The sequence below is a fragment of the Hordeum vulgare genome, chromosome 7H, assembly GCF_904849725.1.
Source record: "Hordeum vulgare subsp. vulgare chromosome 7H, MorexV3_pseudomolecules_assembly, whole genome shotgun sequence".
Taxonomy (NCBI): Eukaryota; Viridiplantae; Streptophyta; class Magnoliopsida; order Poales; family Poaceae; genus Hordeum; species Hordeum vulgare.
The window spans coordinates 283,401,148-283,427,633 of record NC_058524.1 but is presented as its reverse complement, the minus strand read 5'-3'; positions in this window follow the sequence as shown (position 1 = coordinate 283,427,633).

Here is a 26,486-nt window from a genome sequence, read left to right as displayed (position 1 = left end):
CCAGGGGGGATTAGGGTTTGGCAGGTTGGGCCGGTGGGAGGCCCAGCTGGGCCGGGGGAGTGGGGTTGCTTTCTTTTCTTCTTTTTTTTTGTTTTGTTTTGATTTATTTTGTTTTGCCTTTTTTTTTATTTCTTTCTTTCATTATATATTTTTCTAACTGATTTTTCTTTTTAAATACTTTCTTTTATTATATTTTCTTTTACAATTTATTATACATACTTTTAATTCTATCTTTCATATACCTATTCTTTTAATATTCGTAATGAACTTATAAAGTACTTTTCTTTTGTTTCCAAATCTTTTTATCCGGACAGACTCGAATCAACGCGGGTCTGAGATGGGAATTCGATGACGTGGCATCATTAGTGGATGATCATTGTAGCTTAATTACAATAATTAGTGTTGCAGAAGTCGAGGATGTCACAAATGATGATAGCATGCAAACTTTCAACATTTTCGTAGTTCATTTGTAGTGCTTTTCAATTTCAGGGTCAACTAGGTCAAAAAAAATAAGTAGATGCACGAAGAATACCAAATGAAGTGAGAAATTGTTGAAATTTTGTGATGTGCCTTAGAATGGTGCATTTTGAACACACAAAAAGTATGGAGTTGAAATAAGTTAAAAAAAATGAAATCCCTTTGTAAGAGATGAGTTCTCGTTCGAAACCCTGATACTTCGAGAGAGATTGTCCGTTTTGTACATGAAGTGCATCCAGTTTTTGTCGTAGCCCTCTCAACATTTTACACATGCTATGTGGGTGAAATTATGATAGCATGCCAACTTTCAACATTTTCAGAGTTCATTTGTGGTGCTTTTCAATTTCAGGGTCAACTAGGTCAAAACAAAATAAGTAAATGCACGAAGAATACCAAATGAAGTCAGAAATTGTTGAAATTTTGTGATGTGCCTTAGAATGGTGCATTTTGAACAGACAAAAAGTATGGAGTTCAAATAAGTTAAAAAAAATGATATCCCTTTGTAAGAGATGAGTTCTGGATCGAAACCGTGATACTTCGAGAGAGATTGTCCGTTTTGTACACGAAGTGCATCCAGTTTTTGTTGTAGCGCTCTCAACTTTTTAACACATGCTATGTGGGTGAAATGATGATAGCATGCCAACTTTCAACATTTTCAGAGTTCATTTGTAGTCCTTTTCGATTTCAGGGTCAACTAGGTCAAAAAAATAAGTAAATGCACGAAGAATACCAAATGAAGTCAGAAATTGTTGAAATTTTGTGATGTGCCTTAGAATGGTGCATTTTGAACACACAAAAAGTATGGAGTTGAAATAAGTTCAAAAAAATGAAATCCCTTTGTAAGAGATGAGTTCTCGTTCGAAACCCTGATACTTCGAGAGAGATTGTCCGTTTTGTACACGAAGTGCATCCAGTTTTTATCGTAGCCGTCTCAACTTTTTAACACATGCTATGTGGGCGAAATGTTGATAGCATGCCAACTTTCAACATTTGCATAGTTCATTTGTAGTCCGTTTCGATTTCAGGGTCAACTAGGTCAAAAAAAATAATTAAATGCACGAAGAATACCAAATGAAATCAGAAATTGTTGAAATTTTGTGATGTGCCTTAGAATGGTGCATTTTGAACACACAAAAAGTATGGAGTTGAAATAAGTTAAAAAAAATGAAATCCCTTTGTAAGAGATGAGTTCTGGTTCGAAACCCTGATACTTCGAGAGAGATTGTCCGTTTTGTACACGAAGTGCATCCAGTTTTTGTTGTAGCGCTCTCAACTTTTTAACACATGCTATGTGGGTGAAATGATGATAGCATGCCAACTTTCAACATTTTCAGAGTTCATTTGTAGTCCTTTTCGATTTCAGGGTCAACTAGGTCAAAAAAATAAGTAAATGCACGAAGAATACCAAATGAAGTCAGAAATTGTTGAAATTTTGTGATGTGCCTTAGAATGGTGCATTTTGAACACACAAAAAGGATGGAGTTGAAATAAGTTCAAAAAAATGAAATCCCTTTGTAAGAGATGAGTTCTCGTTCGAAACCCTGATACTTCGAGAGAGATTGTCCGTTTTGTACACGAAGTGCATCCAGTTTTTATCGTAGCCGTCTCAACTTTTTAACACATGCTATGTGGGTGAAATGTTGATAGCATGCCAACTTTCAACATTTGCATAGTTCATTTGTAGTTCGTTTCGATTTCAGGGTCAACTAGGTCAAAAAAAATAAGTAAATGCACGAAGAATACCAAATGAAATCAGAAATTGTTGAAATTTTGTGATGTGCCTTAGAATGGAGCATTTTGAACACACAAAAAGTATGGAGTTGAAATAAGTTCAAAAAAATGAAATCCCTTTGTAAGAGATGAGTTCTCGTTCGAAACCCTGATACTTCGGGAGAGATTGTCCGTTTTGTACACGAAGTGCATCCAGTTTTTGTCGTAGCCCTCTCAACTTTCTAACACATGCTATGTGGGTGAAATTATGATAGCATGCCAACTTTCAACATTTTCAGAGTTCATTTGTGGTGCTTTTCAGTTTCAGGGTCAACTAGGTCAAAACAAAACAAGTAAATGCACGAAGAATACCAAATGAAGTGAGAAATTGTTGAAATTTTGTGATGTGCCTTAGAATGGTGCATTTTGAACACACAAAAAGTATGGAGTTCAAATAAGTTCAAAAAAATGAAATCCCTTAGTAAGAGATGAGTTCTCGTTCGAAACCCTGATACTTCGAGAGAGATTGTCCGTTTTGTACACGAAGTGCATCCAGTTTTTGTCGTAGCCCTCTCAACATTTTACACATGCTATGTGGGTGAAATTATGATAGCATGCCAACTTTCAACATTTTCAGAGTTCATTTGTGGTGCTTTTCAATTTCAGGGTCAACTAGGTCAAAAGAAAATAAGTAAATGCACGAAGAATACCAAATGAAGTCAGAAATTCTTGAAATTTTGTGATATGCCTTAGAATGGTGCATTTTGAACGGACAAAAAGTATGGAGTTCAAATAAGTTAAAAAAATGAAATCCCTTTGTAAGAGATGAGTTCTGGTTCGAAACCCTGATACTTCGAGAGAGATTGTCCGTTTTGTACACGAAGTGCATCCAGTTTTTGTTGTAGCGCTCTCAACTTTTTAACACATGCTATGTGGGTGAAATTATGATAGCATGCCAACTTTCAACATTTGCATAGTTCATTTGTAGTCCTTTTCGATTTCAGGGTCAACTAGGTCAAAAAAAATAAGTAAATGCACAAAGAATACCAAATGAAGTCAGAAATTGTTGAAATTTTGTGATGTGCCTTAGAATGGTGCATTTTGAACACACAAAAAGTATGGAGTTGAAATAAGTTCAAAAAAATGAAATCCCTTTGTAAGAGATAGGTTCTCATTCGAAACCCTGATACTTCGAGAGATTGTCCGTTTTGTACACGAAGTGCATCCAGTTTTTATCGTAGCCCTCTCAACTTTTTAACACATGCTATGTGGGTGAAATTATGATAGCATGCCAACTTTCAACATTTTCAGAGTTCATTTGTGGTGCTTTTCAATTTCAGGGTCAACTAGGTGAAAAAAAATAAGTAAATGCACGAAGAATACCAAATGAAGTCAGAAATTGTTGAAATTTTTGTGATGTGCCTTAGAATGGTGCATTTTGAACACACAAAAAGTATGGAGTTCAAATAAGTTCAAAAAATGAAATCCCTTTGTAAGAGATGAGTTCTCGTTCGAACGCCTGATACTTCGAGAGAGATTGTCCGCTTTGTACACGAAGTGCATCCAGTTTTTGTCGTAGTGCTCTCAACTTTTTAACACATGCTATGTGGGTGAAATGTTGAAAGCATGCCAACTTTCAACATTTGCATAGTTCATTTGTAGTCCGTTTCGATTTCAGGGTCTACTAGGTCAAAAAAAATAAGTAAATGCACGAAGAATACCAAATGAAATCAGAAATTGTTGAAATTTTGTGATGTGCCTTAGAATGGTGCATTTTGAACACACAAAAAGTATGGAGTTGAAATAAGTTCAAAAAAATGAAATCCCTTTGTAAGAGATGAGTTCTCGTTCGAAACCCTGATACTTCGAGAGAGATTGTCCGTTTTGTACACGAAGTGCATCCAGTTTTTGTCGTAGCCCTCTCAACTTTTTAACACATGACATGTGGTTTAAATGATGATAGCATGCCAACTTTCAACATTTTCATAGTTCATTTTTAGTGCTTTTCGATTTCAGGGTCAAGTAGGTCAAAAAAAAAGTAAATGCACGAAGAATACCAAATGAAGTCAGAAATTGTTGAAATTTTGTGATGTGCCTTAGAATGGTGCATTTTGAACACACAAAAAGTATCGAGGTCAAATAATTTCAAAAAAATGAAATCCCTTTGTAAGAGATGAGTTCTCGTTCGAAACCCTGATACTTCGAGAGAGATTGTCTGTTTTGTACACGAAGTGCATCCAGTTTTTGTCGTAGCCCTCTCAACTTTTTAACACATGCCATGTGGTTGAAATGATGATAGCATGCAAACTTTCAACATTTTCGTAGTTCATTTGTAGTGCTTTTCAATTTCAGGGTCAACTAGGTCAAAAAAAATAAGTAAATGCACGAAGAATACCAAATGAAGTGAGAAATTGTTGAAATTTTGTGATGTGCCTTAGAATGGTGCATTTTGAACACACAAAAAGTATGGAGTTGAAATAAGTTCAAAAAAATGAAATCCCTTTGTAAGAGATGAGTTCTCGTTCGAAACCCTGATACTTCACGAGAGATTGTCCGTTTTGTACACGAAGTGCATCCAGTTTTTATCGTAGCCCTCTCAACTTTTTAACACATGCTATGTGGGTGAAATTATGATAGCATGCCAACTTTCAACATTTTCAGAGTTCATTTGTGGTGCTTTTCAGTTTCAGGGTCAACTATGTCAAAACAAAATAAGTAAATGCACGAAGAATACCAAATGAAGTCAGAAATTGTTGAAATTTTGTGATGTGCCTTAGAATGGTGCATTTTGAACACACAAAAAGTATGGAGTTCAAATAAGTTCAAAAAAATGAAATCCCTTTGTAAGAGATGAGTTCTCGTTCGAAACCCTGATACTTCGGGAGAGATTGTCCGTTTTGTACACGAAGTGCATCCAGTTTTTGTCGTAGCCCTCTCAACTTTCTAACACATGCTATGTGGGTGAAATTATGATAGCATGCCAACTTTCAACATTTTCAGAGTTCATTTGTGGTGCTTTTCAGTTTCAGGGTCAACTAGGTCAAAACAAAACAAGTAAATGCACGAAGAATACCAAATGAAGTCAGAAATTGTTGAAATTTTGTGATGTGCCTTAGAATGGTGCATTTTGAACACACAAAAAGTATGGAGTTCAAATAAGTTCAAAAAAATGAAATCCCTTAGTAAGAGATGAGTTCTCGTTCGAAACCCTGATACTTCGAGAGAGATTGTCCGTTTTGTACACGAAGTGCATCCAGTTTTTGTCGTAGCCCTCTCAACATTTTACACATGCTATGTGGGTGAAATTATGATAGCATGCCAACTTTCAACATTTTCAGAGTTCATTTGTGGTGCTTTTCAATTTCAGGGTCAACTAGGTCAAAAGAAAATAAGTAAATGCACGGAGAATACCAAATGAAGTCAGAAATTCTTGAAATTTTGTGATATGCCTTAGAATGGTGCATTTTGAACGGACAAAAAGTATGGAGTTCAAATAAGTTAAAAAAATGAAATCCCTTTGTAAGAGATGAGTTCTGGTTCGAAACCCTGATACTTCGAGAGAGATTGTCCGTTTTGTACACGACGTGCATCCAGTTTTTGTTGTAGCGCTCTCAACTTTTTAACACATGCTATGTGGGTGAAATTATGATAGCATGCCAACTTTCAACATTTGCATAGTTCATTTGTAGTCCTTTTCGATTTCAGGGTCAACTAGGTCAAAAAAAATAAGTAAATGCACAAAGAATACCAAATGAAGTCAGAAATTGTTGAAATTTTGTGATGTGCCTTAGAATGGTGCATTTTGAACACACAAAAAGTATGGAGTTGAAATAAGTTCAAAAAAATGAAATCCCTTTGTAAGAGATGAGTTCTCGTTCGAAACCCTGATACTTCGAGAGAGATTGTCCGTTTTGTACACGAAGTGCATCCAGTTTTTGTCGTAGCCCTCTCAACTTTTTAACACATGACATGTGGTTTAAATGATGATAGCATGCCAACTTTCAACATTTTCATAGTTCATTTTTAGTGCTTTTCGATTTCAGGGTCAAGTAGGTCAAAAAAAAAGTAAATGCACGAAGAATACCAAATGAAGTCAGAAATTGTTGAAATTTTGTGATGTGCCTTAGAATGGTGCATTTTGAACACACAAAAAGTATCGAGGTCAAATAATTTCAAAAAAATGAAATCCCTTTGTAAGAGATGAGTTCTCGTTCGAAACCCTGATACTTCGAGAGAGATTGTCTGTTTTGTACACGAAGTGCATCCAGTTTTTGTCGTAGCCCTCTCAACTTTTTAACACATGCCATGTGGTTGAAATGATGATAGCATGCAAACTTTCAACATTTTCGTAGTTCATTTGTAGTGCTTTTCAATTTCAGGGTCAACTAGGTCAAAAAAAATAAGTAAATGCACGAAGAATACCAAATGAAGTGAGAAATTGTTGAAATTTTGTGATGTGCCTTAGAATGGTGCATTTTGAACACACAAAAAGTATGGAGTTGAAATAAGTTCAAAAAAATGAAATCCCTTTGTAAGAGATGAGTTCTCGTTCGAAACCCTGATACTTCACGAGAGATTGTCCGTTTTGTACACGAAGTGCATCCAGTTTTTGTCGTAGCCCTCTCAACTTTTTAACACATGCTATGTGGGTGAAATTATGATAGCATGCCAACTTTCAACATTTTCAGAGTTCATTTGTGGTGCTTTTCAGTTTCAGGGTCAACTATGTCAAAACAAAATAAGTAAATGCACGAAGAATACCAAATGAAGTCAGAAATTGTTGAAATTTTGTGATGTGCCTTAGAATGGTGCATTTTGAACACACAAAAAGTATGGAGTTCAAATAAGTTCAAAAAAATGAAATCCCTTTGTAAGAGATGAGTTCTCGTTCGAAACCCTGATACTTCGGGAGAGATTGTCCGTTTTGTACACGAAGTGCATCCAGTTTTTGTCGTAGCCCTCTCAACTTTCTAACACATGCTATGTGGGTGAAATTATGATAGCATGCCAACTTTCAACATTTTCAGAGTTCATTTGTGGTGCTTTTCAGTTTCAGGGTCAACTAGGTCAAAACAAAACAAGTAAATGCACGAAGAATACCAAATGAAGTCAGAAATTGTTGAAATTTTGTGATGTGCCTTAGAATGGTGCATTTTGAACACACAAAAAGTATGGAGTTCAAATAAGTTCAAAAAAATGAAATCCCTTAGTAAGAGATGAGTTCTCGTTCGAAACCCTGATACTTCGAGAGAGATTGTCCGTTTTGTACACGAAGTGCATCCAGTTTTTGTCGTAGCCCTCTCAACATTTTACACATGCTATGTGGGTGAAATTATGATAGCATGCCAACTTTCAACATTTTCAGAGTTCATTTGTGGTGCTTTTCAATTTCAGGGTCAACTAGGTCAAAAGAAAATAAGTAAATGCACGGAGAATACCAAATGAAGTCAGAAATTCTTGAAATTTTGTGATATGCCTTAGAATGGTGCATTTTGAACGGACAAAAAGTATGGAGTTCAAATAAGTTAAAAAAATGAAATCCCTTTGTAAGAGATGAGTTCTGGTTCGAAACCCTGATACTTCGAGAGAGATTGTCCGTTTTGTACACGAAGTGCATCCAGTTTTTGTTGTAGCGCTCTCAACTTTTTAACACATGCTATGTGGGTGAAATTATGATAGCATGCCAACTTTCAACATTTGCATAGTTCATTTGTAGTCCTTTTCGATTTCAGGGTCAACTAGGTCAAAAAAAATAAGTAAATGCACAAAGAATACCAAATGAAGTCAGAAATTGTTGAAATTTTGTGATGTGCCTTAGAATGGTGCATTTTGAACACACAAAAAGTATGGAGTTGAAATAAGTTCAAAAAAATGAAATCCCTTTGTAAGAGATGAGTTCTCATTCGAAACCCTGATACTTCGAGAGAGATTGTCCGTTTTGTACACGAAGTGCATCCAGTTTTTGTCGTAGCCCTCTCAACTTTTTAACACATGACATGTGGTTTAAATGATGATAGCATGCCAACTTTCAACATTTTCATAGTTCATTTTTAGTGCTTTTCGATTGCAGTGTCAAGTAGGTCAAAAAAAAAGTAAATGCACGAAGAATACCAAATGAAGTCAGAAATTGTTGAAATTTTGTGATGTGCCTTAGAATGGTGCATTTTGAACACACAAAAAGTATCGAGGTCAAATAATTTCAAAAAAATGAAATCCCTTTGTAAGAGATGAGTTCTCGTTCGAAACCCTGATACTTCGAGAGAGATTGTCTGTTTTGTACACGAAGTGCATCCAGTTTTTGTCGTAGCCCTCTCAACTTTTTAACACATGCCATGTGGTTTAAATGATGATAGCATGCAAACTTTCAACATTTTCGTAGTTCATTTGTAGTGCTTTTCAATTTCAGGGTCAACTAGGTCAAAAAAAATAAGTAAATGCACGAAGAATACCAAATGAAGTGAGAAATTGTTGAAATTTTGTGATGTGCCTTAGAATGGTGCATTTTGAACACACAAAAAGTATGGAGTTGAAATAAGTTCAAAAAAATGAAATCCCTTTGTAAGAGATGAGTTCTCGTTCGAAACCCTGATACTTCAGGAGAGATTGTCCGTTTTGTACACGAAGTGCATCCAGTTTTTGTCGTAGCCCTCTCAACTTTTTAACACATGCTATGTGGGTGAAATTATGATAGCATGCCAACTTTCAACATTTTCAGAGTTCATTTGTGGTGCTTTTCAGTTTCAGGGTCAACTATGTCAAAACAAAATAAGTAAATGCACGAAGAATACCAAATGAAGTCAGAAATTGTTGAAATTTTGTGATGTGCCTTAGAATGGTGCATTTTGAACACACAAAAAGTATGGAGTTCAAATAAGTTCAAAAAAATGAAATCCCTTTGTAAGAGATGAGTTCTCGTTCGAAACCCTGATACTTCGAGAGAGATTGTCTGTTTTGTACATGAAGTGCATCCAGTTTTTGTCGTAGCGCTCTCAACTTTTTAACACATTCTATGGGGGTGAAATCTTGATAGCATGCCAACTTTCAACATTTGCATAGTTCATTTGTAGTGCTTTTCAATTTCAGGGTCAACTAGGTCAAAAAAAATAAGTAAATGCACGAAGAATACCAAATGAAGTGAGAAATTGTTGAAATTTTGTGATGTGCCTTAGAATGGTGCATTTTGAACACACAAAAAGTATGGAGTTGAAATAAGTTCAAAAAAATGAAATCCCTTTGTAAGAGATGAGTTCTCGTTCGAAACCCTGATACTTCGAGAGAGATTGTCCGTTTTGTACACGAAGTGCATCCAGTTTTTGTCGTAGCCCTCTCAACTTTTTAACACATGCTATGTGGGTGAAATTATGATAGCATGCCAACTTTCAACATTTTCAGAGTTCATTTGTGGTGCTTTTCAGTTTCAGGGTCAACTATGTCAAAACAAAATAAGTAAATGCACGAAGAATACCAAATGAAGTCAGAAATTGTTGAAATTTTGTGATGTGCCTTAGAATGGTGCATTTTGAACACACAAAAATTATCGAGGTCAAATAAGTTCAAAAAAATGAAATCCCTTTGTAAGAGATGAGTTCTCGTTCGAAAGCCTGATACTTCGAGAGAGATTGTCCGTTTTGTACACGAAGTGCATCCAGTTTTTGTCGTAGCGCTCTCAACTTTTTAACACATTCTATGTGGGTGAAATGTTGATAGCATGCAAACTTTCAACATTTGCATAGTTCATTTGTAGTCCGTTTCGATTTCAGGGTCAACTAGGTCAAAAAAAATAAGTAAATGCACGAAGAATACCAAATGAAATCAGAAATTGTTGAAATTTTGTGATGTGCCTTAGAATGGTGCATTTTGAACACACAAAAAGTATGGAGTTGAAATAAGTTCAAAAAAATTAAATCCCTTTGTAAGAGATGAGTTCTCGTTCGAAACCCTGATACTTCGAGAGAGATTGTCCGTTTTGTACACGAAGTGCATCCAGTTTTTGTCGTAGCCCTCTCAACTTTTTAACACATGACATGTGGGTTAAATGATGATAGCATGCCAACTTTCAACATTTTCATAGTTCATTTTTAGTGCTTTTCGATTTCAGGGTCAAGTAGGTCAAAAAAAAAGTAAATGCACGAAGAATACCAAATGAAGTCAGAAATTGTTGAAATTTTGTGATGTGCCTTAGAATGGTGCATTTTGAAGACACAAAAATTATCGAGGTCAAATAAGTTCAAAAAAATGAAATCCCTTTGTAAGAGATGAGTTCTCGTTCGAAACCCTAATACTTCGAGAGAGATTGTCCGTTTTGTACACGAAGTGCATCCAGTTTTTGTCGTAGCCCTCTCAACTTTTTAACACATGCTATGTGGGTGAAATGATGATAGCATGCAAACTTTCAACATTTTCGTAGTTCATTTGTAGTGCTTTTCAATTTCAGGGTCAACTAGGTCAAAAAAAATAAGTAAATGCACGAAGAATACCAAATGAAGTGAGAAATTGTTGAAATTTTGTGATGTGCCTTAGAATGGTGCATTTTGAACACACCAAAAGTATGGAGTTGAAATAAGTTCAAAAAAATGAAATCCCTTTGTAAGAGATGAGTTCTGGTTCGAAACCCTGATACTTCGAGAGAGATTGTCCGTTTTGTACACGAAGTGCATCCAGTTTTTGTCGTAGCCCTCTCAACTTTTTACACATGCTATGTGGGTGAAATTATGATAGCATGCCAACTTTCAACATTTTCAGAGTTCATATGTGGTGCTTTTCAATTTTAGGGTCAACTAGGTCAAAACAAAATAAGTAAATGCACGAAGAATACCAAATGAAGTCAGAAATTGTTGAAATTTTGTGATGTGCCTTAGAATGGTGCATTTTGAACAGACAAAAAGTATGGAGTTCAAATAAGTTAAAAAAATGAAATCCCTTTGTAAGAGATGAGTTTTGGTTCGAAACCCTGATACTTCGAGAGAGATTGTCCGTTTTGTACACGAAGTGCATCCAGTTTTTGTTGTAGCACTCTCAACTTTTTAACACATGCTATGTGGGTGAAATGATGATAGCATGCCAACTTTCCACATTTTGAGAGTTCATTTGTAGTCCTTTTCGATTTCAGGGTCAACTAGGTCAAAAAAATAAGTAAATGCACGAAAAATACCAAATGAAGTCAGAAATTGTTGAAATTTTTTTATGTGCCTTAGAATGGTGCATTTTGAACACACAAAAAGTATGGAGTTGAAATAAGTTCAAAAAAATGAAATCCCTTTGTAAGAGATGAGTTCTCGTTCGAAACCCTGATACTTCGAGAGAGATTGTCCGTTTTGTACACGAAGTGCATCCAGTTTTTATCGTAGCCGTCTCAACTTTTTAACACATGCTATGTGGGTGAAATAATGATAGCATGCCAGCTTTCAACATTTTCATAGTTCATTTGTAGTGCTTTTCAATTTCAGGGTCAACTAGGTCAAAAACAAATAAGTAAATGCACGAAGAATACCAAATGAAGTCAGAAATTGTTGAAATTTTGTGATGTGCCTTAGAATGGTGCATTTTGAACACACAAAAAGTATCGAGGTCAAATAAGTTCAAAAAAATGAAATCCCTTTGTAAGAGATGAGTTCTCGTTCGAAACCCTGATACTTCGAGAGAGATTGTCTGTTTTGTACACGAAGTGCATCCAGTTTTTGTCGTAGCCCTCTCAACTTTTTAACACATGCCATGTGGGTGAAATGATGATAGCATGCAAACTTTCAACATTTTCGTAGTTCATTTGTAGTGCTTTTCAATTTCAGGGTCAACTAGGTCAAAAAAATAAGTAAATGCACGAAGAATACCAAATGAAGTGAGAAATTGTTGAAATTTTGTGATGTGCCTTAGAATGGTGCATTTTGAACACACAAAAAGTATGGAGTTGAAATAAGTTCAAAAAAATGAAATCCCTTTGTAAGAGATGAGTTCTCGTTCGAAACCGTGATACTTCAGGAGAGATTGTCCGTTTTGTACACGAAGTGCATCCAGTTTTTGTCGTAGCCCTCTCAACTTTTTAACACATGCTATGTGGGTGAAATTATGATAGCATGCCAACTTTCAACATTTTAAGAGTTCATTTGTGGTGCTTTTCAGTTTCAGGGTCAACTATGTCAAAACAAAATAAGTAAATGCACGAAGAATACCAAATGAAGTCAGAAATTGTTGAAATTTTGTGATGTGCCTTAGAATGGTGCATTTTGAACACACAAAAAGTATGGAGTTCAAATAAGTTCAAAAAAATGAAATCCCTTTGTAAGAGATGAGTTCTCGTTCGAAAGCCTGATACTTCGAGAGAGATTGTCCGTTTTGTACACGAAGTGCATCCAGTTTTTGTCGTAGGGCTCTCAACTTTTTAACACATTCTATGTGGGTGAAATGTTGATAGCATGCCAACTTTCAACATTTGCATAGTTCATTTGTAGTCCGTTTCGATTTCAGGGTCAACTAGGTCAAAAAAAATAAGTAAATGCACGAAGAATACCAAATGAAATTAGATATTGTTGAAATTTTGTGATGTGCCTTAGAATGGTGCATTTTAAACACACAAAAAGTATGGAGTTGAAATAAGTTCAAAAAAATGAAATCTCTTTGTAAGAGATGAGTTCTCGTTCGAAAGCCTCATACTTCGAGAGAGATTGTCCGTTTTGTACACGAAGTGCATCCAGTTTTTGTCGTAGCGCTCTCAAGTTTTTAACACATGCTATGTGGGTGAAATGTTGATAGCATGCCAACTTTCAACATTTGCATAGTTCATTTGTAGTCCGTTTTGATTTCAGGGTCAAAAAAAAATAAGTAAATGCACGAAGAATACCAAATGAAATCAGAAATTGTTGAAATTTTGTGATGTGCCTTAGAATGGTGCATTTTGAACACACCAAAAGTATGGAGTTTAAATAAGTTCAAAAAAAATGAAATCCCTTTGTAAGAGATGAGTTCTGGTTCGAAACACTGATACTTCGAGAGAGATTGTCCGTTTTGTACACGAAGTGCATCCAGTTTTTGTCGTAGCCCTCTCAAGTTTTTAACACATGACATGTGGGTTAAATGATGATAGCATTCCAACTTTCAACATTTTCATAGTTCATTTTTAGTGCTTTTCGATTTCAGGGTCAAGTAGGTCAAAAAAAAAGTAAATGCACGAAGAATACCAAATGAAGTCAGAAATTGTTGAAATTTTGTGATGTGCCTTAGAATGGTGCATTTTGAACAGACAAAAAGTATGGAGTTCAAATAAGTTAAAAAAATGAAATCCCTTTGTAAGAGATGAGTTCTGGTTCGAAACCCTGATACTTCGAGAGAGATTGTCCGTTTTGTACACGAAGTGCATCGAGTTTTTGTTGTAGCGCTCTCAACTTTTTAACACATGCTATGTGGGTGAAATGATGATAGCATGCCAACTTTCAACATTTTCAGAGTTCATTTGTAGTCCTTTTCGATTTCAGTGTCAACTAGGTCAAAAAAATAAGTAAATGCACGAAAAATACCAAATGAAGTCAGAAATTGTTGAAATTTTGTGATGTGCCTTAGAATGGTGCATTTTGAACACACAAAAAGTATGGAGTTGAAATAAGTTCAAAAAAATGAAATCCCTTTGTAAGAGATGAGTTCTCGTTCGAAACCCTGATACTTCGAGAGAGATTGTCCGTTTTGTACACGAAGTGCATCCAGTTTTTATCGTAGCCGTCTCAACTTTTTAACACATGCTATGTGGGTGAAATAATGATAGCATGCCAACATTCAACATTTTCATAGTTCATTTGTAGTGCTTTTCAATTTCAGGGTCAACTAGGTCAAAAACAAATAAGTAAATGCACGAAGAATACCAAATGAAGTCAGAAATTGTTGAAATTTTGTGATGTGCCTTAGAATGGTGCATTTTGAACAGACAAAAAGTATGGAGTTCAAATAAGTTAAAAAAATGAAATCCCTTTGTAAGAGATGAGTTCTGGTTCGAAACCCTCATACTTCGAGAGAGATTGTCCGTTTTGTACACGAAGTGCATCCAGTTTTTGTTGTAGCGCTCTCAACTTTTTAACACATGCTATGTGGGTGAAATGATGATAGCATGCCAACTTTCAACATTTGCATAGTTCATTTGTAGTCCTTTTCGATTTCAGGGTCAACTAGGTCAAAAAAAATAAGTAAATGCACAAAGAATACCAAATGAAGTCAGAAATTGTTGAAATTTTGTGATGTGCCTTAGAATGGTGCATTTTGAACACACAAAAAGTATGGAGTTGAAATAAGTTCAAAAAAATGAAATCCCTTTGTAAGAGATGAGTTCTCGTTCGAAACCCTGATACTTCGAGAGAGATTGTCCGTTTTGTACACGAAGTGCATCCAGTTTTTATCGTAGCCCTCTCAACTTTTTAACACATGCTATGTGGGTGAAATTATGATAGCATGCCAACTTTCAACATTTTCAGAGTTCATTTGTGGTGCTTTTCAATTTCAGGGTCAACTAGGTCAAAAAAAAATAAGTAAATGCACGAAGAATACCAAATGAAGTCAGAAATTGTTGAAATTTTGTGATGTGCCTTAGAATGGTGCATTTTGAACACACAAAAAGTATGGAGTTCAAATAAGTTCAAAAAAATGAAATCCCTTTGTAAGAGATGAGTTCTCGTTCGAAAGCCTGATACTTCGAGAGAGATTGTCCGTTTTGTACACGAAGTGCATCCAGTTTTTTTCGTAGCGCTCTCAAATTTTTAACACATGCTATGTGGGTGAAATGTTGATAGCATGCCAACTTTCAACATTTGCATAGTTCATTTGTAGTCCGTTTCGATTTCAGGGTCAACTAGGTCAAAAAAAATAAGTAGATGCACGAAGAATACCAAATGAAGTCAGAAATTGTTGAAATTTTGTGATGTGCCTTAGAATGGTGCATTTTGAACACACAAAAAGTATGGAGTTGAAATAAGTTCAAAAAAATGAAATCCCTTTGTAAGAGATGAGTTCTCGTTCGAAACCCTGATACTTCGAGAGAGATTGTCCGTTTTGTACACGAAGTGCATCCAGTTTTTGTCGTAGCCCTCTCAACTTTTTAACACATGACATGTGGGTTAAATGATGATAGCATGCCAACTTTCAACATTTTCATAGTTCATTTTTAGTGCTTTTCGATTTCAGGGTCAAGTAGGTCAAAAAAAAGTAAATGCACGAAGAATACCAAATGAAGTCAGAAATTGTTGAAATTTTGTGATGTGCCTTAGAATGGTGCATTTTGAGCACACAAAAAGTATCGAGGTCAAATAAGTTCAAAAAAAATGAAATCCCTTTGTAAGAGATGAGTTCTCGTTCGAAACCCTGATACTTCGAGAGAGATTGTCTGTTTTGTACACGAAGTGCATCCAGTTTTTTTCGTAGCCCTCTCAACTTTTTAACACATGCTATGTGGGTGAAATGATGATAGCATGCAAACTTTCAACATTTTCGTAGTTCATTAGTAGTGCTTTTCAATTTCAGGGTCAACTAGGTCAAAAAAAAATAAGTAAATGCACGAAGAATACCAAATGAAGTGAGAAATTGTTGAAATTTTGTGATGTGCCTTAGAATGGTGCATTTTGAACACACAAAAAGTATGGAGTTGAAATAAGTTCAAAAAAATGAAATCCCTTTGTAAGAGATGAGTTCTCGTTCGAAACCCTAATAATTCGAGAGAGATTGTCCGTTTTGTACACGAAGTGCATCCAGTTTTTGTCGTAGCCCTCTCAACTTTTTACACATGCTATGTGGGTGAAATTATGATAGCATGCCAACTTTCAACATTTTCAGAGTTCATTTGTCGTCCTTTTCGATTTCAGGGTCAACTAGGTCAAAAAAAATAAGTAAATGCACAAAGAATACCAAATGAAGTCAGAAATTGTTGAAATTTTGTGATGTGCCTTAGAATGGTGCATTTTGAACACACAAAAAGTATGGAGTTGAAATAAGTTCAAAAAAATGAAATCCCTTTGTAAGAGATGAGTTCTCGTTCCAAACCCTGATACTTCGAGAGAGATTGTCCGTTTTGTACACGAAGTGCATCCAGTTTTTATCGTAGCCCTCTCAACTTTTTAACACATGCTATGTGGGTGAAATTATGATAGCATGCCAACTTTCAACATTTTCGTAGTTCATTTGCAGTGCTTTTCAATTTCAGGGTCAACTAGGTCAAAAAAAATAAGTAAATGCACGAAGAATACCAAATGAAGTGAGAAATTGTTGAAATTTTGTGATGTGCCTTAAAATGGTGCATTTTGAACACACAAAAAGTATGGAGTTGAAATAAGTTCAAAAAAATGAAATCCCTTTGTAAGAGATGAGTTCTGGTTCGAAACCCTGATACTTCGAGAGAGATTGTCCGTTTTGTACACGAAGTGCATCCAGTTTTTGTCGTAGCCCTCTCAACTTTTTACACATGCTATGTGGGTGAAATTATGATAGCATGCCAACTTTCAACATTTTTAGAGTTCATTTGTGGTGCTTTTCAATTTCAGGGTCAACTAGGTGAAAACAAAATAAGTAAATGCACGAAGAATACCAAATGAAGTCAGAAATTGTTGAAATTTTGTGATGTGCCTTAGAATGGTGCATTTTGAACAGACAAAAAGTATGGAGTTCAAATATGTTAAAAAAATGAAATCCCTTTGTAAGAGATGAGTTCTCGTTCGAAAGGCTCATACTTCGAGAGAGATTGTCCGTTTTGTACACGAAGTGCATCCAGTTTTTGTCGTAGCGCTCTCAACTTTTTAACACATGCTATGTGGGTGAAATTATGATAGCATGCCAACTTTCAACATTTTCAGAGTTCGTTTGTAGTGCTTTTCAATTTCAGGGTCAACTAGGTCAAAAAAAATAAGTAGATGCACGAAGAATACCAAATGAAGTCAGAAATTGTTGAAATTTTGTGATGTGCCTTAGAATGGTGCATTTTGAACACACAAAAAGTATGGAGTTGAAATAAGTTCGACAAAATGAAATCCCTTTGTAAGAGATGAGTTCTCGTTCGAAACCCTGATACTTCGAGAGAGATTGTCCGTTTTGTACACGAAATGCATCCAGTTTTCGTCGTAGCCCTCTCAACATTTTAACACATGCTATGTGGGTGAAATTATGATAGCATGCCAACTTTCAACATTTTCAGAGTTCATTTGTGGAGCTTTTCAGTTTCAGGGTCAACTAGGTCAAAACAAAATAAGTAAATGCACGAAGAATGCAAAATGAAGTCAGAAATTGTTGAAATTTTGTGATGTGCCTTAGAATGGTTCATTTTGAACACACAAAAAGTATGGAGTTCAAATAAGTTCAAAAAAATGAAATCCCTTTGTAAGAGATGAGTTCTAGTTCGAAACCCTCATACTTCGAGAGAGATTGTCCGTTTTGTACACCAAGTGCATCCAGTTTTTGTCGTAGCCCTCTCAACTTTTTAACACATGCTATGTGGGTGAAATGATGATAGCATGCAAACTTTCAACATTTTCGTAGTTCGTATGTAGTGCTTTTCAATTTCAGGGTCAACTAGGTCAAAAAAATAAGTAAATGCACGAAGAATACCAAATGAAGTGAGAAATTGTTGAAATTTTGTGACGTGCCTTAGAATGGTGCATTTTGAACACACAAAAATTATGGAGTTCAAATAAGTTCAAAAAAATGAAATCCCTTTGTAAGAGATGAGTTCTCGTTCGAAACCCTGATTCTTCGAGAGAGATTGTCCGCTTTGTACACGAAGTGCATCCAGTTTTTGTCGTAGCCCTCTCAACTTTTTAACACATGCTATGTGGGTGAAATTATGATAGCATGCCAACTTTCAACATTTTCAGAGTTCATTTGTGGTCCTTTTCGATTTCAGGGTCAACTAGGTTCAAAAAAAAAAGTAAATGCACGAAGAATACCAAATGAAGGTAGAAATTGTTGAAATTTTGTGATGTGCCTTAGAATGTTTCATTTTGAACACACAAAAAGTATGGAGTTCAAATAAGTTCAAAAAAATGAAATCCCTCTGTAAGAGATGAGTTCTCGTTCGAAACCCTGATACTTCGAGAGAGATTGTCCGTTTTGTACACGAAGTGCATCCAGTTTTTGTCGTAGCCCTCTCAACTTTTTAACACATGCTATGTGGGTGAAATGATGATAGCATGCCAACTTTCAACATTTTCAGAGTTCATTTGTAGTGCTTGTCAATTTCAGGGTCAACTAGGTCAAAACAAAATAAGTAAATGCACGAAGAATACTAAATGAAGTCAGAAATTGTTGAAATTTTGTGATGTGCCTTAGAATGGTGCATTTTGAACACACAAAAAGTATGGAGTTCAAATAAGTTAAAAAAAATGAAATCCCTTTGTAAGAGATGAGTTCTCGTTCGAAACCCTGATACTTCGAGAGAGATTGTCCGTTTTGTACACTACGTGCATCCAGTTTTTGTCGTAGCCCCCTCAACTTTTTAACACATGCTATGTGGGTTAAATGATGATAGCATGCCAACTTTCAACATTTTCATAGTTCATTTGTGGTGCTTTTCAATTTCAGGGTCAACTAGGTCAAAAACAAATAAGTAAATGCACGAAGAATACCAAATGAAGTCAGAAATTGTTGAAATGTTGTTACGTGCCTTAGAATGGTGCATTTTGAATACACAAAAAGTATGGAGTTCAAATAAGTTGAAAAAAATGAAATCCCTTTGTAAGAGATGAGTTCTCGTTCGAAACCCTCATACTTCGAGAGAGATTGTCCGTTTTGTACACGAAGTGCATCCAGTTTTTGCCGTAGCCCTCTCAACTTTTTAACACATGCTATGCAGGTGAAATGATGATAGCATGCCAACTTACAACATTTTCATAGTTCATTTGTAGTGCTTTTCAATTTCAGGGTCAACTAGCTCAAAAAAAAAGTAAATGCACGAAGAATACCAAATGAAGTCAGAAATTCTTGAAATTTTGTGATGTGCCTTAGAATGGTGCATTTTGAACACACAAAAAGTATGGAGTTCAAATAAGTTCAGAAAAATGAAATCCCTTTGTAAGAGATGAGTTCTCGTTCGAAACCCTGATACTTCGAGAGAGATTGTCCGTTTCGTACACGAAGTGCATCCAGTTTTTGCCGTAGCCCTGTCAACTTTTTAACACATGCTATGTGCGTGAAATGATGATAGCATGCCAACTTTCAAAATTTTCAGAGTTCATTTGTAGTGCTTTTCAATTTCAGGGTCAACTAGCTCAAAAAAAATAAGTAAATGCACGAAGAATACCAAATGAAGTCAGAAATTGTTGAAATTTTGTGATGTGCCTTAGAATGGTGCATTTTGAATGCACAAAAAGTATGGAGTTCAAATAAGTTCAAAAAAATGAAATCCCTTTGTAAGAGATGAGTTCTCGTTCGAAAGCCTGATACTTCAAGAGAGATTGTCCGTTTTCTACACGAAGTGCATCCAGTTTTTGTCGTAGCCCTCTCAACTTTTTAACACATGCTATGTGGGTGAAATGATGATAGCATGCCAACTTTCAACATTTGCATAGTTCATTTGTAGTCCTTTTCGATTTCAGGGTCAACTAGGTTCAAAAAAATAAGTAAATGCACGAAGAATACCAAATGAAGTCAGAAATTGTTGAAATTTTGTGATGTGCCTTAGAATGGTGCATTTTGAACACACAAAAAGTATGGAGTTCAAATAAGTTCAAAAAAATGAAATCCCTTTGTAAGAGATGAGTTCTCGTTCGAAACCCTGATACTTCGAGAGAGATTGTCCGGTTTGTACACGAAGTGCATCCAGTTTTTGTCGTAGCTCTCTCAACTTTTTAACACATGCTATGTGGGTGAAATGATGATAGCATGCCAACTTTCAACATTTTCAGAGTTCATTTGTGGTGCTTTTCAGTTTCAGGGTCAACTAGGTCAAAACAAAATAAGTAAATTCACGAAGAATACCAAATGAAGTCAGAAATTGTTGAAATTTTGTGATGTGCCTTAGAATGGTGCATTTTGAACACACAAAAAGTATGGAGTTCAAATAAGTTCAAAAAAATGAAATCCCTTTGTAAGAGATGAGTTCTCGTTCGAAACCCTGATACTTCGAGAGAGATTATCCGTTTTGTACACTACGTGCATCCAGTTTTTGTCGTAGCCCTCTCAAGTTTTTAACACATGCTATGTGGGTTAAATGATGATAGCATGCCAACTTTCAACATTTTCAGAGTTCATTTGTAGTGCTTTTCAATTCAGGGTCAACTAGGTCAAAAACAAATAAGTAAATTCACGAAGAATACCAAATGAAGTCAGAAATTGTTGAAATGTTGTGACGTGCCTTAGAATGATGCATTTTGAACACACAAAAAGTATGGAGTTCAAATAAGTTAAAAAAATGAAATCCCTTTGTAAGAGATGAGTTCTCGTTCGAAACCCTGATACTTCGAGAGAGATTGTCCGTTTTGTACACTACGTGCATCCAGTTTTTGTCGTAGCCCTCTCAACTTTTTAACACATGCTATGTCGGTTAAATGATGATAGCATGCCAACTTTCAACATTTTCATAGTTCATTTGTAGTGCTTTTCAATTTCAGGGTCAACTAGGTCAAAAACAAATAAGTAAATGCACGAAGAATACCAAATGAAGTCAGAAATTGTTGAAATGTTGTGACGTGCCTTAGAATGATGCATTTTGAACACACAAAAAGTATGGAGTTCAAATAAGTTCAAAAAACTGAAATCCCTTTGTAAGAGATGAGTTCTCGTTCGAAACCCTCATACTTCGAGAGAGATTGTCCGTTTTGTACACGAAGTGCATCCAGTTTTTGCCGTAGCCCTCTCAACTTTTTAACACATGCTATGCGGGTGAAATGATGATAGCATGCCAACTTACAACATTTTCATAGTTCATTTGTAGTGCTTTTCAATTTCAGGGTCAACCAGCTCAAAAAAAAGTAAATGCACGAAGAATACCAAATGAAGTCAGAAATTGTTGAAATTTTGTGATGTGCCTTAGAATGGTGCATTTTGAACACACAAAAAGTATGGAGTTCAAATAAGTTCAAAAAAATGAAATCCCTTTGTAAGAGATGAGTTCTCGTTCGAAACCCTGATACTTCGAGAGAGATTGTCCGTTTTGTACACGAAGTGCATCCAGTTTTTGTCGTAGCCCTGTCAACATTTTAACAAATGCTATGTGGGTGAAATGATGATAGCATGCCAACTTTCAACATTTTCAGAGTTCATTTGTAGTGCTTTTCAATTTCAGGGTCAACTAGCTCAAAAAAAAAGTAAATGCACGAAGAATACCAAATGAAGTCAGAAATTGTTGAAATTTTGTGATGTGCCTTAGAATGGTGCATTTTGAATGCACAAAAAGTATGGAGTTCAAATAAGTTCAAAAAAATGAAATCCCTTTGTAAGAGATGAGTTCTCGTTCGAAAGCCTGATACTTCAAGAGAGATTGTCCGTTTTGTACACGAAGTGCATCCAGTTTTTGTCGTAGCCCTCTCAACTTTTTAACACATGCTATGTGGGTTAAATGATGATAGCATGCCAACTTTCAACATTTTCATAGTTCATTTGTAGTGCTTTTCAATTTCAGGGTCAACTAGGTCAAAAACAAATAAGTAAATGCACGAAGAATACCAAATGAAGTCAGAAATTGTTGAAATGTTGTGACGTGCCTTAGAATGGTGCATTTTGAACACACAAAAAGTATGGAGTTCAAATAAGTTCAAAAAAATGAAATCCCTTTGTAAGAGATGAGTTCTCGTTCGAAACCCTCATACTTCGAGAGAGATTGTCCGTTTTGTACACGAAGTGCATCCAGTTTTTGCCGTAGCCCTCTCAACTTTTTAACACATGCTATGCGGGTGAAATGATGATAGCATGCCAACTTACAACATTTTCATAGTTCATTTGTAGTGCTTTTCAATTTCAGGGTCAACTAGCTCAAAAAAAAAGTAAATGCACGAAGAATACCAAATGAAGTCAGAAATTGTTGAAATTTTGTGATGTGCCTTAGAATGGTGCATTTTGAACACACAAAAAGTATGGAGTTCAAATAAGTTCAAAAAAATGAAATCCCTTTGTAAGAGATGAGTTCTCGTTCGAAACCCTGATACTTCGAGAGAGATTGTCCGTTTTGTACACGACGTGCATCCATTTTTTGTCATAGCCCTGTCAACTTTTTAACAAATGCTATGTGGGTGAAATGATGATAGCATGCCAACTTTCAACATTTTCAGAGTTCATTTGTAGTGCTTTTCAATTCCAGGGTCAACTAGCTCAAAAAAAATAAGTAAATGCACGAAGAATACCAAATGAAGTCAGAAATTGTTGAAATTTTGTGATGTGCCTTAGAATGGTGCATTTTGAATGCACAAAAAGTATGGAGTTCAAATAAGTTCAAAAAAATGAAATCCCTTTGTAAGAGATGAGTTCTCGTTCGAAAGCCTGATACTTCAAGAGAGATTGTCCGTTTTGTACACGAAGTGCATCCAGTTTTTGTCATAGCCCTCTCAACTTTTTAACACATGCTATGTGGGTGAAATGATGATAGCATGCCAACTTTCAACATTTTCAGAGTTCATTTGTAGTGCTTTTCAATTTCAGGGTCAACTAGCTCAAAAAAAAAATAAGTAAATGCACGAAGAATACCAAATGAAGTCAGAAATTGTTGAAATTTTGTGATGTGCCTTAGAATGGTGCATTTTGAACACACAAAAAGTATGGAGTTCAAATAAGTTAAAAAAATGAAATCCCTTTGTAAGAGATGAGTTCTCGTTCGAAACCCTGATACTTCGAGAGAGATTGTCCGTTTTGTACACTACGTGCGTCCAGTTTTTGTCGTAGCCCTCTCAACTTTTTAACACATGCTATGTGGGTTAAATGATGATAGCATGCCAACTTACAACATTTTCATAGTTCATTTGTAGTGCTTTTCAATTTCAGGGTCAACTAGCTCAAAAAAAAAGTAAATGCACGAAGAATACCAAATGAAGTCAGAAATTGTTGAAATTTTGTGATGTGCCTTAGAATGGTGCATTTTGAACACACAAAAAGTATGGAGTTCAAATAATTTCAAAAAAATGAAATCCCTTTGTAAGAGATGAGTTCTCGTTCGAAACCCTGATACTTCGAGAGAGATTGTCCGTTTTGTACACGACGTGCATCCATTTTTTGTCATAGCCCTGTCAACTTTTTAACAAATGCTATGTGGGTGAAATGATGATAGCATGCCAACTTTCAACATTTTCAGAGTTCATTTGTAGTGCTTTTCAATTCCAGGGTCAACTAGCTCAAAAAAAATAAGTAAATGCACGAAGAATACCAAATGAAGTCAGAAATTGTTGAAATTTTGTGATGTGCCTTAGAATGGTGCATTTTGAATGCACAAAAAGTATGGAGTTCAAATAAGTTCAAAAAAATGAAATCCCTTTGTAAGAGATGAGTTCTCGTTCGAAAGCCTGATACTTCAAGAGAGATTGTCCGTTTTGTACACGAAGTGCATCCAGTTTTTGTCGTAGCCCTCTCAACTTTTTAACACATGCTATGTGGGTGAAATGATGATAGCATGCCAACTTTCAACATTTTCAGAGTTCATTTGTAGTGCTTTTCAATTTCAGGGTCAACTAGCTCAAAAAAAAAAATAAGTAAATGCACGAAGAATACCAAATGAAGTCAGAAATTGTTGAAATTTTGTGATGTGCCTTAGAATGGTGCATTTTGAACACACAAAAAGTATGGAGTTCAAATAAGTTAAAAAAAATGAAATCCCTTTGTAAGAGATGAGTTCTCGTTCGAAACCCTGATACTTCGAGAGAGATTGTCCGTTTTGTACACTACGTGCATCCAGTTTTTGTCGTAGCCCTCTCAACTTTTTAACACATGCTATGTGGGTTAAATGATGATAGCATGCCAACTTTCAACATTTTCATAGTTCATTTGTAGTGCTTTTCAATTTCAGGGTCAATTAGGTCAAAAACAAATAAGTAAATGCACGAAGAATACCAAATGAAGTAAGAAATTGTTGAAATTTTGTGATGTGCCTTAGAATGGTGCATTTTGAACACACAAAAAGTATGGAGTTCAAATAAGTTCAAAAAAATGAAATCCCTTTGTAAGAGATGAGTTCTCGTTCGAAACCCTGATACTTCGAGAGAGATTGTCCGTTTTGTACACGAAGTGCATCCAGTTTTTGTCGTAGCCCTGTCAACATTTTAACAAATGCTATGTGGGTGAAATGATGATAGCATGCCAACTTTCAACATTTTCAGAGTTCATTTGTAGTGCTTTTCAATTTCAGGGTCAACTAGCTCAAAAAAAAAAAGTAAATGCACGAAGAATACCAAATGAAGTCAGAAATTGTTGAAATTTTGTGATGTGCCTTAGAATGGTGCATTTTGAATGCACAAAAAGTATGGAGTTCAAATAAGTTCAAAAAAATGAAATCCCTTTGTAAGAGATGAGTTCTCGTTCGAAAGCCTGATACTTCAAGAGAGATTGTCCGTTTTGTACACGAAGTGCATCCAGTTTTTGTCGTAGCCCTCTCAACTTTTTAACACATGCTATGTGGGTGAAATGATGATAGCATGCCAACTTTCAACATGTTCAGAGTTCATTTGTAGTGCTTTTCAATTTCAGGGTCAACTAGCTCAAAAAAAAATAAGTAAATGCACGAAGAATACCAAATGAAGTCAGAAATTGTTGAAATTTTGTGATGTGCCTTAGAATGGTGCATTTTGAACACACAAAAAGTATGGAGTTCAAATAAGTTAAAAAAATGAAATCCCTTTGTAAGAGATGAGTTCTCGTTCGAAACCCTGATACTTCGAGAGAGATTGTCCGTTTTGTACACTACGTGCATCCAGTTTTTGTCGTAGCCCTCTCAACTTTTTAACACATGCTATGTGGGTTAAATGATGATAGCATGCCAACTTTCAACATTTTCATAGTTCATTTGTAGTGCTTTTCAATTTCAGGGTCAATTAGGTCAAAAACAAATAAGTAAATGCACGAAGAATACCAAATGAAGTCAGAAATTGTTGAAATTTTGTGATGTGCCTTAGAATGGTGCATTTTGAACACACAAAAAGTATGGAGTTCAAATAAGTTCAAAAAAATGAAATCCCTTTGTAAGAGATGAGTTCTCGTTCGAAACCCTGATACTTCGAGAGAGATTGTCCGTTTTGTACACGAAGTGCATCCATTTTTTGTCGTAGCCCTGTCAACTTTTTAACAAATGCTATGTGGGTGAAATGATGATAGCATGCCAACTTTCAACATTTTCAGAGTTCATTTGTAGTGCTTTTCAATTTCAGGGTCAACTAGCTCAAAAAAAAAAGTAAATGCACGAAGAATACCAAATGAAGTCAGAAATTGTTGAAATTTTGTGATGTGCCTTAGAATGGTGCATTTTGAATGCACAAAAAGTATGGAGTTCAAATAAGTTCAAAAAAATGAAATCCCTTTGTAAGAGATGAGCTCTCGTTCGAACGCCTGATACTTCAAGAGAGATTGTCCGTTTTGTACACGAAGTGCATCCAGTTTTTGTCGTAGCCCTCTCAACTTTTTAACACATGCTATGTGGGTGAAATGATGATAGCATGCCAACTTTCAACATTTTCAGAGTTCATTTGTAGTGCTTTTCAATTTCAGGGTCAACTAGCTCAAAAAAAAAATAAGTAAATGCACGAAGAATACCAAATGAAGTCAGAAATTGTTGAAATTTTGTGATGTGCCTTAGAATTGTGCATTTTGAAGACACAAAATGTATGGAGTTCAAATAAGTTCAAAAAAATGAAACCCCTTTGTAAGAGATGAGTTCTTGTTCGAAACCGTGATACTTCGAGAGAGATTGTCCGTTTTGTACACGAAGTGCATCCAGTTTTTGTCGTTGCCCTCTCAACTTTTTAACAGATGCTATGCGGGTGAAATGATGATAGCATGCCAACTTACAAAATTTTCATAGTTCATTTGTAGTGCTTTTCAATTTCAGGGTCAACTAGCTCAAAAAAAAAGTAAATGCACGAAGAATACCAAATGAAGTCAGAAATTGTTGAAATTTTGTGATGTGCTTTAGAATGGTGCATTTTGAACACACAAAATGTATGGAGTTCAAATAAGTTCAAAAAATGAAATCCCTTTGTAAGAGATGAGTTCTTGTTCGAAACCGTGATACTTCGAGAGAGATTGTCCGTTTTGTACACGAAGTGCATCCAGTTTTTGTCGTAGCCCTCTCAACTTTTTAACACATGCTATACGGGTGAAATGATGATAGCATGCCAACTTTCAACATTTTCAGAGTTCATTTGTAGTGCTTTTCAATT